Source organism: Miniopterus natalensis, chromosome 3 (genome assembly GCF_054644295.1).
Source record: "Miniopterus natalensis isolate mMinNat1 chromosome 3, mMinNat1.hap1, whole genome shotgun sequence".
Taxonomy (NCBI): domain Eukaryota; kingdom Metazoa; phylum Chordata; class Mammalia; order Chiroptera; family Miniopteridae; genus Miniopterus; species Miniopterus natalensis.
The window spans coordinates 23,349,942-23,368,065 of NC_142083.1; the positions used below are offsets into that span (position 1 = coordinate 23,349,942).

The window sequence follows — 18,124 nt, forward strand, 5'->3', positions numbered from 1 at the left end:
CCATTATTTGAGTCACCTAAAGCTCAAAAGGGGTGAAGCAGATCATGTGACCAGAAATATGACCTTGTGCTGAAATCAGGACCTGGATCCTAGCTCTCTGCTCAACCATGCCTCACTGGCCACCAGGGACGATGGAACAGGGACATGGGCTTGCAGCTTGAAGCCAGGGCGCCCAGGGCTTCTGGGACCTTCACGTGCTGATGGCCCCTGGGGAGAAATCACTTCTGGAGCTTAATTAAGGCCTGATGGTATTTCTGCTAGAAAGTTGCCTGTGTTAGAGGTCTCTCCCCCTCCCCCTCCCCTCCCCCTCCCCCTCCTGCTACCAGCTAGGTAATTCGTGTTTTGTAAGCTGACATCTTTACTGGGCAGTGAACAGCTGGTTTACATAATTAAAGGCACCTGACTATGCTGTGACTTAGTTTTGATAAAATCAGTAAACTGTATTACCCTGGGACAGTCCTCATAAATGTGGTCTAAGATATATTTAATTTTAGATGTATAAACACACACATACCTATTTACCTACTGGCTTATGCACACACATTCAACTTGGCTTTCCAGCTTAATTCTAAACTTAAATGAATGTTATCATCAGCTGTTAGTGTGCTTTTGGGTAATTGATGTTAATGGAAAGGAGGAGAGTGCTCCTGACTCAGACAGATTTCCCTCTTCGTTTCAGTATATATACCTCCCGGGGAAGTATTTGGTAGCAAGAACTTTGCAACTCAATGCAATACAAGATTTAGGGCAGGTCATATTTTGGGTGAAGTATGTGGCTTATTAATGAGGAGGAAATGCTCATTTTGATCATTTTCTATTTGGTAATAACCCCAAATGGGTTTCCAGTTGTCTAAAACTTCACCATAGTCTTTAAAATATAATTAGTGCAATCATTGCAGTAGTTAATCTTCAATATATGACCCTACAAAGAGCCACATAGATGTTCTAAATAATATAATTTTTGCTCTAGATTCAATTATTTTACATTTATAGAACTTAGTTTTTCTAATAAAACACTTTTATTATATTTTTGTCCTGACCCTTTATTAATTTCCTGCTTACACTAAAAAGAGAATTTCTTAGACTGGAGGGACTAGTGTGCAAGGAAATTTGGCCTCTTTGAAAACTGTACCAGACTCTTCTCATTCTTGTTTCACTCTCTCTCCAGGGTCTCAGCAGAGACAGTGCCTAGTAGAAAGGGGGACATTTTTGGATGTCCCAATGACTGGGGTGCTCTTGGCATATGGGTCCTGAAGGCCAGCACAGCCATTATCATCTGTTGTCATCTCATTGTCTCCTGCAGAGCCTTTGTCCCTTCTGGCTCAGAATCCAGCTCTTTCTTAAGTCCCAGCTGAAGCCTGGCTCTCAGGGGACATAGCGCCCTTAACTTGCCTCCTCCTGAAATTCTGTTGCCTTTGTTGTCACTGCCAGTCGTTTGATGTAAATATTAGGTTAAAACAAAGGATGACAAAGTCTTTTTGGGAAGAGCCAAATGGTAAATATTTTAGGCTCTGAGGGCCACATGGTCTCTGTCGTGACTGTTCAGTTGAGCTGTTGTGGCATGAAAGCAGCCATTGGCAGCATGCAAAGGAGTGGGCATGGCTGTATTTCAATAAAACTTCATTTATACGAGCAAGTTGAGGGCCAGATTTTAGACCCCTGGCTTAAACCGTATGAAATAGCTATTTTTGTTGTTCAAAAATGGTCAACTATTGGCAATTTTATGTAATTTAAGCTATTATATCATATACTTCGTTGTAAATCTCATTATCATCTGGATGTGTGTTTCATTTCTATCCCAACTACATCTGAATCTCTCTTTCTTTCCATCTTCCTGTCTTTTTTTGGTTTTGTTTTAGCTTCCTATGATGTGTAAATCAAAGTCTTGAATATTTTGGGCATCCAATTAATATATATTTAGTATATAACTGAAGTGTAGAGCACTAAACTCCAAATTCCTGCACTGGAAGAAAGCTTATAGTTTATTAAATATTCTCTCAGGTACCATAAAATGGGTTTATGTATATATATGGCTACATTAATAGTGATTGAGAATTTGCTGAGTGCTTGTTTTGTGGCCAAAGAGATTTTCATTAGAGTTGTGGAATAGGATCTGTATTTGTTTCCTGGGACTATCATACACATACTTGGTGGCTTAAAGCAGTAGAATTTTATTGTCTTACAGGTCTGAAGGCCAGATGTCTAAAATCAAGGTGTTGGCAGAGTTGGTTCCTTCTGGAGGCTCTGAGTAAGAATCTGTCCCAGGCCTCTTCCTAGCTTCCTGTGGTTGCCTGAATTCCTTACTGTTCCTTGGCTTGTAGACAGGGTCTACCTCAGTCATCGTGTGGCATTCCTCCCAAGTGTGTCCTTGTGGCTCTTGTTATAAGGACAACAGTCATTGGATTAGGTCCCACGGTAATCTAGTATAAGCTTATCTTAACTAATTACATCTGCAAGAAACTTATTTCCAAATATCATCACATTCTGATGTTCCAGGTGGACATGAATTTTGGGGAGTGGCACTGTTCCACTATCCAACCCAATATACCATCTATGGGGGAGGAGGCAGAGTGCCTGGCATTGGAGATGCACCAGGTTGAAATGCTGACAGGTCTGTAGAGACCTTTCTGAGACTGGACATGGTCCAGGTTATTTGATTGGACCTAGAATGGAGAATTAAATTTTTGAGTGCTTAATACACATTTGGTGATGTTGGTTTACCTGTGAGCTTCCTCTTCCAGACCAACGATTTTTTAAAAAAAATATGATTTTATTGATTTCAGAGAGAGGAAGGGAGAGGGGAGAGAATCATTGATCGGCTGCCTCCTGCACTTCCTCTCCTGGGGATCGAGCCTGAAACCCAGGCATGCACCCTGACCAGGAATCGAACCACCACCTCCAGGTTTATGGGTGATGCTCAACCACTGAGCCACACCAGCTGGGCCAGAGCAACTATTGACAAAAGGGAGTTCACCTAGGAGGTGATTATTATGTAGTATTTGATGACAGATAATTGGTAAGTCACTGCTGAAACACTGATTTGTGTCACCTTCCCTTTGGTCCTTGTTTATATCTTTTTGTACATTTGTGTGATAATTTAGACTCTTAGATTGTGTTTGATGACTGATTTCTGAGCTTTTGTGAACAATTTTACACAATATATAGTGGTAGTGATGACAGTAATATTTGAAAAATATGCCATGACGTTTCTCACTTCATAAATATTTATAAATCTTGTAGTTTTATGGGATTTATGAGCATGATTAATTTTGCCATTTTAGACATTGAAACCACCTTCTTCTAAGAGAGATGAGAGTACAGGTGCTTGTGTCTCTGAAGGCACTGTGGTAAGAGAAGGCTCTGGAAAAGGACACCACCTTCAAACATTTGAAATAGCTTCCACAGCCATGGATTTTATTCAGTTCTACTCAAATTGTACTGTTCTGTGTCAGGGCTCAGTCTGGTGATTTCATAGTTCTCTCATGTAGGTTTCATTTTACAATTTCATTTTTCTCTTGATTGGAAGAGCTAATTCCCATTTTATCTAAATAAAGAAGAGATTTTTTTTCATCTTGTAATAGATTTTAAACACAACACTCTTATATTAGCTATGTAAATCAAACTACCTTTATCACTTACTAATGGCTTTATCTTATAAAATTGCTTATATCTTTATCTTAAGCTCAAAATATGCATGTGCATATGAATTTGGAAAAGAAAAAAATTACCTCTGTGAAACTGTTTAAGTAAGAGCAGCTGCATCCGTCCTAGCTACATAAAAGCCTTTGGGAATTCAGTTTCAGTTGGAGACCAATTCGATCAAGAACTTTGAAGAGATTCCACAACTAAAACATAAAAGAGAGAAGCTGAATTGTAATAGGGCTTGTTGTTGGAGACTCAACTCGGGAGATTTCACTTTCTGTTAACTATCAATTAGGTATCATGAGCCTCCAAGACTTGGTTTAACTTTAGATTAAACCAATTTTAGATTAAAATTGTTTTGGAAGCCTAGGAATCAAATTGTTCAGGAGAGTGAGGCATCCTTTGAGACTCACCTCCCGTTATTTGCACACCACCCATTGTCCTTTCCTCATTTTCTCTCTTGTGCATATAACCTGGCTGTTCAGTGGTCTGAGACCATTTATTACATTAGCACGGCCTTTCTTTTCTCCCTGGAAGTGGTCAGCATTCTTGATCAAATAATCCATGGATGTAGGGATGGTGTTAAGCTGGGAAGATGCCCAAGGAAGAAGTGAGGTCTTTTGAGAAGGTTCAATTCATGTAGATGGGACCTCTTATGCAGAGACCACCTGAGCCCATGCCCTGGATCTCTAGAGAAGGAGACAGTGGTGCCTGGGGACAGGTGTGGCAGCAGCTGTACCTGAGCATCTCATATCTATGACCCTGCGTGGATATCAAGCAGGTGCTCTTACTCCTGATCTCCTCCCTGGAAGATGCCAGGCCCCCTCCTTGGAGATACAGCAGGGACAGACATAGGGACACACACAGTTAGTGCGGAGAAGCTCAGGAGTCAGCAAAGGGAAGGAAATGCTTGAATTGAAGAGCATTTTCCCTAAATAAAGACTTGAAGGACTGTTGAGAGGTAGAAAGGTTTTCTTGTTGTTTATGCCTCAGAGGAAAGAGCTAGGACCAGTGGGGGGATTTAATAATTTAGAGTCACAAAGAAATGGAATGGGCTAGCTTAGAGGGTTCCAATAGATTTGATAAAGTACTTAGCAGGAGTATGGTGAGAGACGATAAATCCTGAATAATTAATCTCCAAGTTGTTACATAACCTTCATTTTTTGTTGTTTTGTTTTAGTTCATAGTCTAGAATCATTGTTTCTAGACAGAAGACCATTGCATATTTTTAGCAAAGTCAACTTTAAAAAATGTTAGGATAGTTTTAGATTTACTGAAAAGTTGCGAAGACAGTACAGAGAGTTCCCGTATACCGTGCGTCCAGACCCCAGTTAACATCTTACCTTAGCATGGTCCGTGGGGCCCGATGAAAAACAACACTGATGCATTATTCATATGAACTAAAGCCTGTACTTTATTTGGACTTCCTCAGTATTTCCCTCATGTCCTTTCTCTGTTCTGGGACTCCACCCAGAATTCCACACTCCATGTAGTTGTCTCCTTAGGCTAACTGTATCTGTGACAGTTTCTCAGACTTCCTTTGTTTTGATGACCTTGGAAGGTTGAGAAGTACTGGTCCAAGTATTTAGAATGTCTCTCAATTTGAGCATGTCTGATATTTTTTATGACTAGACTGTAGTTACAGGTTTAGGGAGGAAGTACCACAAGGAGGTAAAGTGTCCTTGTCACAGTGTATGAAGGGCACATGCCATCAACAGGAGTCATCGCTGGTAATCTTAAGCTTGATCACCTGCCATAAACATGAAATTACATATAAATCCAGGGTGTCTAGAGGGGCTCAAGGCCTAAAGGAGGCCTACCATATACTTCCCCTTCCCACCTCACTGCCCAAGCCCCTCTGGCTCTCCTTCCCTCAGTGCTGTCCTACCACTTCTGCTATGCTCTGTCTTCCTCCGTCCTGCACCACTGGCACCCTGTGTAGGTTGATTTGTCTGTTTGGTTGATGTCTGTTCCCTAGAGGGTAGACATTCCCAGGAGGTCAGAGAGTTTGTTTTGTTTACTGTATGCTTAGCCCCTATAACAGTGCCTGGAACATAACAGGTACTCAAAAAATACCAAATGAACAAACAAATGAATGAATGATTTGTAGGAGAAAGGTCACAGCATTCAGACCGCGGTCCTCTACATTGCAGGTTCCAATCTGGGGGTGAATGAAGACTGATGCTAGGCCACGGTCATGGGCCCCTTCATGGTAGCATTCATGGGAACATATATTGCTTGCCTTTTGTCTGCTAACCTTTCTTACACACTTATATTCTGAGAATTGTGGAGTTTGGGGGTACTTCTTTTCTCTAGCACTTTTTTTCATAAGGTTCTGAACTTCTGGTTGCTGTATGCATTGTGAGAATATTTGCAGAAGCACATTGTCTAGGAGGGTTAAAATGGGTTTCAGTCAGGGAAAGGCATCAGAATTGATCAGAAGCATACCATGAAAGCAAAAGGAAGGGGTGATTTAATAGATGTGATAGATGATGTACTAGAATGGAATGACATGGGAGAGAATTCACTGAAACAATTCGAGAGCCACAGGCCTAACACACCTGCCTGTGCTCGTGTGAACAGGGCCCTCGGCATCTCAGCCCCTGTGGTCTGAGCAGTGAATTGTTTGGATTTTGTGATAGTTCTGCTTTGCCAGTTCTTGGCTTCAATACATGCATGTCGATTGGGAACAGAGCTAAGGAATTTTTCCTTCTACTAAGATGTAGAGTGCTCAGTGGTAAACCCCTAAAAGGCTTCTTTCAGCATTAATTATGTGGTTAGAGCAAATAAATGAGCAAATTAGAGCATTAGCACAACTTACAATGACACTGGAATGGTTACTGCAGTGAGTTAAGGTTGTTTTTGCATTTTGGAGATGGAAAGCTTTTTCTCACTTCGTAAACTGGAAAGTTGAACAATGGAAAGTTCAGAGGCCTTGTGCTCTTTGAACGCCACATAATAAAGCAGTATTGAACTTAAAGCTTTTATTTTTCTTTTTTTGGTTAATCCATCAACAATGTACTATGCACACAGTGGAATGCAAACATTTAATTTTGAAAATGTTTTAGAATTCCTTTTAGATTTTAGTTGAAAGTAGGACAGTCACTTGAAAAAAGTCACAACCAGGGGGTCTCTGCAAACAATGTCAGCTTTTGTTTGCACAGAGGCTCTCTGTCAGTGCTTAATGACAGGGTGATGATCAGCAGCGACCTGTCTTCTAGAGAAAGAAGGAAAACCAAACACAGACACAAACACACAAAATAAAGCAAAAACTCACGTTAATACTATTGCTAGGAAGATTAGAGCTCAAAATTGTATTTATAACTTTATAATATGCTAGTTACTAATGTAACCCTGAGTGGTAATTCAAGGAGCAGCTTCCCCCATAGGAACCTTCATTTATCAAGCTCAAGAAATCTTTTCTTTTCTGGGGTAGAATGGAAAAAATAGGTTGAACGATAAACATGTCATTCTGGCCTGTAAAAGTATCATTGAGACTCATGTAAAATTTTTCTGTTTACTGCCTTCTGTTGTGATTCAGTGTCTTCTCTCTCTTTTGTTAATAGAGTGGTCATTTTCTCCTGTGTGTATCCATTAAGCATCAGGGAGTACACAGCCGATTTGAACAGGGAGTAAGTTCTGGTCTGAAAGCGGGGAGAGTGCATCACGCTGATAAACAGGAGAAGCTACAGAAATACACGGGGGAGTTGCTGTGGCAGTGGAGCTGGGCGCTCCTCTCCAGGCAGTGGGTAGGTTGAAGGAGTTTTCCTCCTTCATTTTCTCCCTGTAAATAATGTATACATTTATTTTTTATTTTTATTTTTTTAATCCTTACCCAAGGACATTTTTTCCATTGCTTTTCAGAGAGAGAGAAACACCGATGTGAGAGAGACATATAGGTTGGTTGCCTCCCTCATATACCTGGACCTAGGGCCAGGGATCGAGCCTGCAACCGAAGTACATGCCCTTGGCCAGAATCGAGCCTGGACCCTTCAGTCCGCAGGCCGACGCTCTAACCACTGAGCCAATCCGGCCAGGGCAATAATATATAAGCTTAGATTGATGCTTACATTGGAAACCTAGAGAGGACCAACGCAGCAAATGTATAATAGGCACTCTCCTTGATAATTCATCTTTCTTAGGTGAGCATTAGATATTGTAGAAGTAGTTACATGAATTTCTTAAGTCTCAGAAATTGGTGAGATGCCACCCTACTGATCTTCAGGAGTTAATTCACCTCCCAAAGAATAGATCTTTCTCCTAAGGAATTAGCTGGTGCAGGTAAGGGTCCATTTTATGTTCAGAGTACGTGAAGATCTAGATTTAAATTGAGTCACACCTAAGTAACCCGATTGTACAAACACGTAATTTAACCCTTCCACAGCAAATCAACAGTCCGTGGTGGTACCTGAGTAGCAAGCGTGTGCTGTTGTCTTCTGCGCATTCAGCCATGCCTGGGAAACGTTTCCGTGGATTTGCCTATAATTATTATTACTTTTTTTGGGTGGGTGAAGAGTTGCTCTGCCCTTTGTAAATTGCAAGTCATTTTTGAAGTTTTTGGCTGGTTACCATAGTTACTTATGCTTCTTTTCCGTGGGATGATGCAGATCTTGCTCCTCTTGACCTTTCTCGCCTGTTGCCACCACCAGCCATGTCCAGAAGGGAGAAAACGCCTGTGTTGGTTTGCTTTATTTGTGGTCTAAGGATTCAAACTTGAGTTGCTATGGCTACAGGAGACCAGGTTGGAGGGAGACAGCTCTTGGTAAGGTGCAGCCACTAGATTCTTCTGTGACACTTTCTTCATAAGTAGCTGGCAAAATAACCTATGTAACTGTTAATGATACACAAAAGCTCACCATTTCACAGGTTAATTACATTGAAGCCCTTGCTGTTAGCCAAGGAATTCCGGTCATCACTAGCTTCATTAATGATAGAAGTTATAGCCCACAGTTGGAAAAAGTAAACTACAAGAAGTGACTTTTTTGGTTTTGATTGCACTTGGGTGTTTATGCCACTGCTTTGACTAGTGGTACACACAGAGAGTTGGGCTTCTGTAAACCGCAGATGCTGAGCCAGTGGCTCCGGGGTGGCCCGAGATTCTGCATTTCCAGCATGCTTCCCAATGCTGCCGATGCCACTGGTTTTGGGACTCCACTTTGAGTAGCGGGGACTATGCTACACAAAGCCCTTTCTCCCGCATGGACATTTAGTGCACAGGCAAAGCAAAATTTAAGTGGATTCTCACTGATCTGTATTTAAAAGAAATGTGACTATCAATGGGCATTCACAGAATTTGTTTTCCATTGGTGTTTGGTTCTTCATGTGATGGCAACAATGATGTCCCCCCATTCACAAAGGTTTGGGATTATTTTTTGGAAAAGAATACATTGTACTTTTCCTTGACCACAAAGTCATGGATGTTCCTGTGTTAGTGGGGCTGAGAAGAAAGTAATAAGCAGAAACTGGTGTGATGGTAATGACGTGTATTCTATGTTCACACTGACATTTTTGTCTACTTTCCTCCTAAGCAGCTGCTGTGAGAATACCAGGATTTGGTAGCTGAGAGATTCTTTTTCAACTCTGCAGCAATTATTTTGCCCCCCTTTGGGGTATGATGCAGATTCAGAGTCTAATGGGTGTGTTCCTTAAGTAAGGGTGTCTATACATCTGTGGTTGGCAGATGCCCCCCCAGGGCTTCCGGTGTGTCCTATGAGGTGTCACTCCAGCTTTTCTTGTGGTCACTGCTCCTCCAGCTGTGTGTCCAGGGTAGCCGGGCCTGCTCCCACACAGCTGCCGCTGGACACCCTTCCCCACCTGGAGCTCCAGGATGCTTTGATGAGAGTGCCTTAGGGAATTGCCAACCGTTTAAGTAGGAAGTGGAAGACCGTACAAACCACTGCACCTCTTCACACCAGGTTCCTTTGGGTGGGATGGTAAAGGATTCGCATATTCATTCTAAAGTGGAGACAGTTTTCTAAATTTAAAAAATTCCCCTGGTGTGTGGACTGTCACCTGTACAACTGAATGTACAGATGGGTTGCTGTGAGAGTGCAGAAATGGTAGATAGGAGGAATCTCGTTTTTTTCTAGAGATTCTAAGTGTGACCCCAAGTGAAAGTGCTGCAAAATCCCTGTCAGTTCTCTGTCATTAACAAGGCAGCTCTTGCTCTTCGTGGGCAAGTCAGTGGATGTATGGTATGTTTATATGTGTGTACATATGGATATACATGCATCTTTCTGCATGTGTGTATCTCTGTGTATGTGTGTGGTGTGTGCAGGTGTCCATGTGTGTATCTGCATACACGCGGACATATATATGTGTGCATATATGTGCAATGCATGTACAGCACATGTAGATATGTGTGACTTATGTATATATGTATATCTGCATATGTGTGCACCTGTACATGTCTATATATGCATATACTTGTATGGTATGTATGTGTTTATGCATGCATGTGGTATGTGAATGTTTTGTGTGGTATGTGTACCTGTGTGTTGATGTGTGGTGCTTTATGCGCATATGTGTGTGTGTCTGTAAGTGTGTTTGTATGTGTGGTGTGCATGTACCTGTGTAAGGTGTGTGTCTGAGTGTATATGAGTGCACTTGTGTATATGTGAGTGTATGTGTGCATGCATATGATATATGAATATATGTGAGTGTGTATGTGATGAGTGTGTCGCATCTTGCCTTGCACCCTCTGCCTTGCATTGCATGATGTTTACACAGAGTAGGTGTTCAGTAGGTCTGTTTAGTTAAATTGCATTGACTGCTTGAGTACTAGGCTTGATGGAATAAAAAGAGATTGCCTTCATATTGAATTTATAAATTCAAGTTTCCATGGTTAAGAAAGGAGCACATGAATTAATAAGCGAACGGAACTCCTGCCACCGGTTCATTTGTGAGGCACCACCCTGACTGCCTCTGATGGAAAAGTGAGGTTTACGGTGAGCCTCTGCTGCAGGAAACACAGCCGGATTTTAGCACACTTTTTTTTTTTTTGGAGATCAAGAAATTAAAACCCCACGATTGATGTATCTTCAGATTTTTATACTCCCATTAAAATATTTTCTTCTTGCCTCTGTCTTATCAGCTGCTGCTGAGGACTCGGCTCTGGAAAGTAGCTACTGTTCCTGGGTTATCATTGCCTGGCCAGCTAGCTGCATTGCGCTCTGGCCTGGCCGGGGGCATAAAACACATCTGCGTTTTGTTAGAGCTGAAAGCGCCTCTGTTTGTGTGGTTCTCAGATGAGCTAGGAGTTATTGGCAGCACTGCACATTCTCCCATATTTTCTGTAGCCATATTAAGCATGTATTTTTCATGCTTATTTCAAGGATCTCAATGACAGTTTCCACATATTCTTATTTTCACACAAGCTGCCATATAGCAACTTTTTATGAAGCTTCTGTCCAATTTTCTTTTGCACGATGGACTTTTGAAAATTATATCCTTGCATATATGACACAGTGCATGTGTCTTAACATGCCATGTGATAACATGGAGTGTTAGATGTCCATCCTTTGCATGTTGGGGGCAGGAAGGAAGGGCTTGTTTGTGGAGTGTGTGGGAGGAAGGAAAGGGGCTCTAAGTGTACAGCGAGCAGAGAACCCCTGCAGGGACTGGCCCAGCAGGAGGAGAAGTGGTGTCTGTCCCTCTCCTGAATCTGGAGGAAAGCTGAGTCGTGGGTTCTAGGGAAGCCCTCCTCACCCTAGAATTGGAAATGACTGACTTAAGAGTGAAATTAAGTAGGAAATAGTACATTTTCCCCTCATCTGTCCCCTAGAACAAGAGTGTTGCATAGGCGCTCTGAGATTCCACTGGGCGGATTTGCACCCTCACCTTGTTTGCCGCCCGCGTCCCATTGTGTTGCATTTAGAGATGAAGATCTCCCATTGTTATGCCAGTCAGAGATGGAAATCTGTTAGAGATGGGAATCTCAACTTGACAAGGCTAGAGTTTCCTAAATGGGCACTAGGACTAGGGATCTGTAAGTACTCACAACTGACATTAAAAATAATGTGTTTTCCTGAACAAAAAAGGGGACATCTGTAATTCTTTCAACAATAAAGATAATTTTTTTAAAAAACCATATTTTAAAACTTGAATTAGATTTTAAATGTTTTTATGACAGTTTACACTATTTAAAGAACCTGTTATAAATGTATGTGCGTAGGTGAATATAATTCAAAGAAGAACATTTTCAGGGTGTGTTTTTTTTCTTTTCATTTTTAAAGCTAAAATTTTGTACTGAGGCATTTATAAATAGATTTGTACTTTCTAAATAGATTTTTAGAGAGAGAGGAAGGGAGAGGGAGAGAGAGAGAAACATGGATGTGAGAGTAAAACATCGATAGGCTGCCTCCTGAGTGTCCCCTACCAAGGATCGAGCCTGCAACCCGGGCATGTGCCCTGACCAGGAACTGAACCTGCAGCCTTTTGTGCACCGGGCGGTGCCCAACCAACTGAGCCACATCAGCCAGGGCAATCATTTTGTATTTTTAATCTTGTGTAATAGGGATGACTATAACTCTATATATCTATTTATAATTTTTCTCACAAAATGATCTGTTACGTTTGCTATTCTTTCAGGTTTATATATAATACTTATATTTTATTCCATTATGTAAACTTTTAGAATTTTTTTAATTGCTAATGCTAAATGTGTGAAATAAAGAAGTGGTTGGGGTTGTTGTTAACAGCAGGAATTCTGCACACCCATTGTCTGCACCAGCTCTGCCACTTTCCAGCTTTGTGACATTGGGCAAATGAGTTAACCTGTCTGTGCTCAGTTTCTGTGTCTGTAAAATGCAGGTGATCATGCTTATCTTAGGGATTTTTCTTGGGGTTCAATGAGTTAGTATGGTTAATATAGGAAAGCACATAGAACTTTGCCTAGTGCTTGCTATATACGTATTATTATTACTGTGATCAACAACATTCTCTTATTAAACATTAGAGACCATAGATTACATAAAACATTTGGGATGAGGGGGACTTCGTTTTTAAGCAGCTGTTATATTCTAATAATTATAATGTGTATTTTATTTATTTAATCTCAATTAGTGGTCCCCTAACCTAATGACAGTTAATTTAAAAAAAAAAAAATCTTTATTGATTTCAGAGAGAGGAAAGGAGAGGGAGAGAAAGAGATAGAAGCATCAATGATGAGAGAGTCATTGATCGGCTGCCTCCTGCACGCCCCCGACTGGGGATTGAGCCCGCAACCCGGGCATGTGCCCTGACCGGGAATTGAACCTCCATCCCCTAGATCCTAGGTCCATGCTCAGCCGCTGAGCCACGCCCGGCCGGGCATGACAGTTAATTTATAACTTAGCATCCACATAGATTTTGTCTCTGGTACCTTGGTTCTAGGAACTGCAGGATAAGAAGGTACTCTGAGCAAAATGTATGTCCCACCCTCCAGAACTGACGTTGTTGTTGAAGAGATGGACTGCTTGTTGCAGAAAGAGCAGGGGGCCATGGCTACAGGAGAGCATATCACTAAGGACAAGCAGAGCAACCTGAGGGGCAGGCAGGGACATCTGCAGTAACAGAACGAATGCAAACAGAAAGAATGTCCCTGGGGGTGATGGAGAGGGAGGAGAGAGTTTAGGCAGTGGGCAGAGGCATTCGGACATTGGTCAGTAAGTGGGGTGCAAGGACAGCTTGTCCATCAGCCTGAGCCACGAAGAGAGCAGCTCTAGACTCTCTGGTGTCTTCCTGGCTGTGACCCTCCAGTTGGAGTAAGCTGGGGCTGCAGAGTGGTTCCCACAGCTCACAGCATGTGCCAGAGTGGTTGCTTCATCTGACTGTTGCTGAAATAATTTAAAATCAAAACTGGAAAATTTTATTTCTGTTGACATATTAATTACGAATATAATGGTAATTAGCTCAGCAATAGCTTGAAAATTGCCAAGAGTCTGAGCTCAAATGTCCAATTATTTATTCTGTACCCAAAATATCCCATGATCACAGATGATTGTTTTACTCTTATATCCCATGACTGTAATGTCTTCTGTCAATTCCTTGACACCATAGGCTGGTGTTAAATTATCAAACTCCTAATTATTTTAAACATGAAATATAAAAATTACTTAATAGGATCAATTTCTAGTTGTGCTTTGGCTGCCATTATAAAAATAAAAATATCACTTGGGCATGGGAGAAAAGCATTTTGCATAATCTGACTTGAAACTTTCCAGCATCTCTGTTGGCAGAATGGAGGAACTTCAGGGGTCCTATCCTGTAAGTTTTCCCCAAAGGTTCCATAATGCACAGAGGAGTTAAGGTTTACGTTTCAGCGGAATGTAAGCTAACCAAAGGTTTCTAAAGCCGATTGCTGTGAAGGCATCCTAGAAAGGATATGTTCATTTATGAAGGTGGTTAGGAGATAGTTCAGAGGGATTGATACTGAGAGGTAAACAGACTGATGTGGTAGGCAGAAGAGTGGTCCCAAAGGTGTCCTGTCATCATCCCTGAAACCTGTGTTACCTTATATGACAAAAGGAACTTGGCAGATGTGATTAAAGGTCTTGAGCAGGGAGATGATCCTGGGTAACCAGGTGGGTCCTGAATGTAGTCAGAAAAGTCTTCATAAAAGGAGGCAGATGAGTATTTGCCACAGATGGAGAAGGGAATGGGATGTGAAGATGGGGCAGAGGGATTTGAAGATGCTGTGCTGCTGGCCTTGAAGGTGGCCTTGAAGATAGCTAACATGTGCCAAGAGATGCAAGAATGCAGCTCTAGAAGCTGGGGAAACGAGAGAGAGGGAAGACAATTTCAGATTTCTCACCCCCAGAATCTGGATACATTTGAAAGGTTTAAAGCCACCATGTTTATGATAATTTGTAAAAGCAATAATCTGTTATGTAGGAAATGGATATACCACTCCACTATTTAACTAGTTAAGCTTTTGGTTTAAGGGCATTGAGTTTTAAAAAGAAAATTAATATTCGAATGTATAACAAGCCCATGTGAAACTGGAATAGCTACAGTAATTCATATGGGGAATATTCCAATGCCTAAATTCAGAAGCGGGCTCTGGGGTGCGGATTGTTTGGAAGAGCCATGGAAGTAGACGGAATCAGTGATTCTTAGTTTCTTGGCATTTGTGGCCCAGCTCTGTGTTGTACCATCTCTTAGCGAGGGGCTGCTGCTGCCACAGCTTAGCACAAAGGTGGCTCATTTTGCTGAGAACGTGATGATCTTCCCAGTCTTTCTCCCCCTTCTCCCTGCTGCCCCCCAAAACAAACGCGTCCCCAGGGGCTGAAGTTCCCTGGAAGACTACTCTATATAGGCTGTCCATATTTTTGGTTTGATTTGATTAGCATACCCTAGGAAGAAGAAATATTTTTATTTTTAAAGAAATTTTCTGGAATCTGGAGGGTTTGACCCCTTGGATAAAATGCAGTGATTGGATTCTTTCTGGATTATTGAATTTTTCCTCTGAGGATCATAAAGCTCTTCAGTTTAATAATAATATAGGCATGAATCATTAAAGTCCTTAAGTTTATTAAAATATAGCTTTACCCCATGTGACTGATTTTGTTAATTAAATTTATTGGGGTGACATTGGTTAACAGGATCATAGATTTCTTGAGATGGGAGATTTATTTTCTTAAAAGATTGTAGGGGGGGAATTGTCACTTTGATATTTTCCCTTTGCATCTCATTTAGATGAAATAAGGCAGAACATTTTTACTACGTGATTGGCTTCCTTTGATTCTTGGTTTTCATTAATGCTTTTCTCGATTTGGCACAGAACACTATTTGGTTCACAACACTCTAGGAAAAATGCCTAATTACTGAAAAACTTCAACTGAAATTCAGGAGAAACATGCAGGGAACATATTTGTTCAGTTTAAGTTTATTTGGCTTTCAAAAATAGATTAAAATAATCTGCAACTAAGTCACATTGGTGCTTTTCCATTGAAAGGATTTGGTTGTGAGTGGAACGGAAAGAGGTGGTGTCGAAGGCTTTCTTTAGTTTAAAATGCCTTAAAAGGAGATGCAGAATGCACCCCAGCGCTCCTGCTGGCGCACGACCAGGCTCCTCTTGAGGTCTTTCCAGAACACTGCACACAGTGCAACAGAACTGAACATGACTGTTGACTTTTAAATCCACTCTTTGTGCATTGAGATTGCTCGGTTACTGTGAACACCTACTTAAAATGAGAGAAAAAGGTATCACTGGATAGGAATAGATGACCGGGATCTCTGCTTTTGGAGAGATCCACTTCTTACCCACACAACTAGAAAAGTCCCTTCAGGCACTGAGTGTCCATTTCTTCATTTGCAAAAGAGCAGTGTGTGCTTTGCTTCCCACTTAGGATTGTTTGGAGCATATGTATGTGGAAATAGTTATATAACAGTTATATAATTTTATATAAAAATAAATGATTAATTTGAAGGCGCTTTGAGCATTGTTGAAGTCAGGAAACAGTAAAGTTTTTGCAGGTGTTTATGTTTCGGGTGGTGTTGAGAAGAATCCGCTCTGCTCCCAATCTGTAAGGAAGGTGTGCAGGGAGGAGCTGGGGCTATTTCAGCTCCTCTTCTAGCAACCACAGCTGTGACCTCCTCTAACTTTCGATGCCAGGAACCTGAGACTGTTGAATGCCCCTTTGCCTCCATTCATTCCTAAACTACAAAGAATGTTTCCAGATTCTTCATCTTCAATCCCTGGCGAGGAGAAAAAGATGTCTGTGCAAGGAAGAACAAATGGGAAGAGAAATCACATTTTGTCCGAGGATGGAACTGTTTGCATCTTGGTTGCATGCTATTACTTATAATTTTCCCTCAAATCATTTGATGCCAGGTTTTTTAAAGGGTAATTTAGTTTTGTTTTCAGATTATACCTGGGATCCAGGTATTGGACAAATGAGACTGGAATATTTCCAGGGTAGAGCGGGATCTTCTGAGAGAGCTTGATGTTCTTAGGTTTTTTCACGGGAGCTGTTGTCTCCAGTACACCAGAGATACTTCTCCTTGGATTTCAAGAAGAATGGAATGATAGTTCCCAAGTCATTACAACATTGGATAGTTTTCGCCCTTGAGATTGCATCCTGAATTAGTGAGAGAAAAAGTCAGACTCTGGTAAACAGAACATATCTCCTTGACTTAGTGTAAATTGAGAACAGGACATGTTCCAATTCTACATTGCAATGAATGACATAGATAAGAGAAATGTTCTATTACCACCTCAGGAAATCTCTTGAATGTGGTACACTTTTGACCAGCTGTAGCAGGAGAGTGTTGCATGTTGGGAAACACACCTATAAAATTCACCACCCCAAGAGTTAAGGAATCTGTTTTAATTATTTACTGTACATGAATTCCGTAAGTGTTTGGATGACCTCATGAAGTATTTGATACTTGTGCCCATAGAATGTGGACTGAAATTTGAATGACTTAAGACAATAACACTTCTAATTTTGTTGGAATTGTTAGGCCAAGTGGATTATGAATCCATTTATTGTGTAAATGTGTGTGTGTGTGTGTGTGTGTGTGGTGGCTGTCACAAAAAATATGTTCCAAACTTGTGTAACTCAGTTCCTTGAATTGATATATGAAATTATAGTTTACAACATTCTCTCCTGAGGGGTTGGGAAAATCATCTTAGATTGAAATCTTGAGAGATAAATGGAAGGAATTCAAATATATATCAATATGTGCATATTGTAAACTCTGCATAACGTGGGAGAAGCATCTGAAGTGTAAAATTTTAAAATAACATGCTGTTTTATTTATTTCAGCCATTAGCTTTAAACAGAATGAGATTAACAAAGAATTCCTAAAAATTATTCAGTAACCCAGAGATGAGACTCCTTTGCAGCTAAAATGACTGAAATCTTGTAATGATATATAAATTAGTACTTACAGTGGACTTGAAAAATCAAGTTTCTAACACAGTTTACCTCCCAGTAGTTTGTCCAGAAAGAAAACTTCACCTACGAATCAGATGAAGTTGCCATTTGTAGGACAACATCTGTCAAATATTGGAGAATTTAAGTGTTCAATTTCACATTAATTCTAGTCAAGCAACAAACATTGATTATTTTATGTTGTATATTATTACTATCTGTAGGTTCTTGACATCCTACAAAGCCTCAATGACTGTTGAGGGAATGAACGAGATGGTAAGTGAATGGAAGATTGAATGAATGTGAGTTTTGGGCTATGCATTTGCCACAGGAGCTAAAATGGCATGGCTTAATCTTAAGGTTTCTTCTTTTTAAGTTCTTTCCAGATTCCATGGGATTAATTATTTCTATCATTCTGGTCCCTTGCATGTTACCTTCCAAGAGAGTCCTTCCCTGGACATCCATCTGAAATAACCCATCACTATTCCTATGAGAAACCTGCTGCTTCTTCCTCTGCCTTTATTTCCTTCCTTACTGAAGCCACTATTTGAAGTAATGTGCTTTCTAGTTTACATATTGCTTGTTTTCGTCTTCAGTAAGGTCCATGATTGGAGGCATCTTGT

The 18,124-nt window shown here is 40.8% G+C and overlaps 1 protein-coding gene across 4 annotated transcripts in view; it reads left to right on the top strand.

Moving 5' to 3' along the window:
• SEMA5A (semaphorin 5A) overlaps nt 1-18,124 on the top strand; it is a 362,632-nt gene that overhangs the window by 19,693 nt on the left and 324,815 nt on the right. The gene's annotated exons all lie outside the window — the stretch shown is intronic.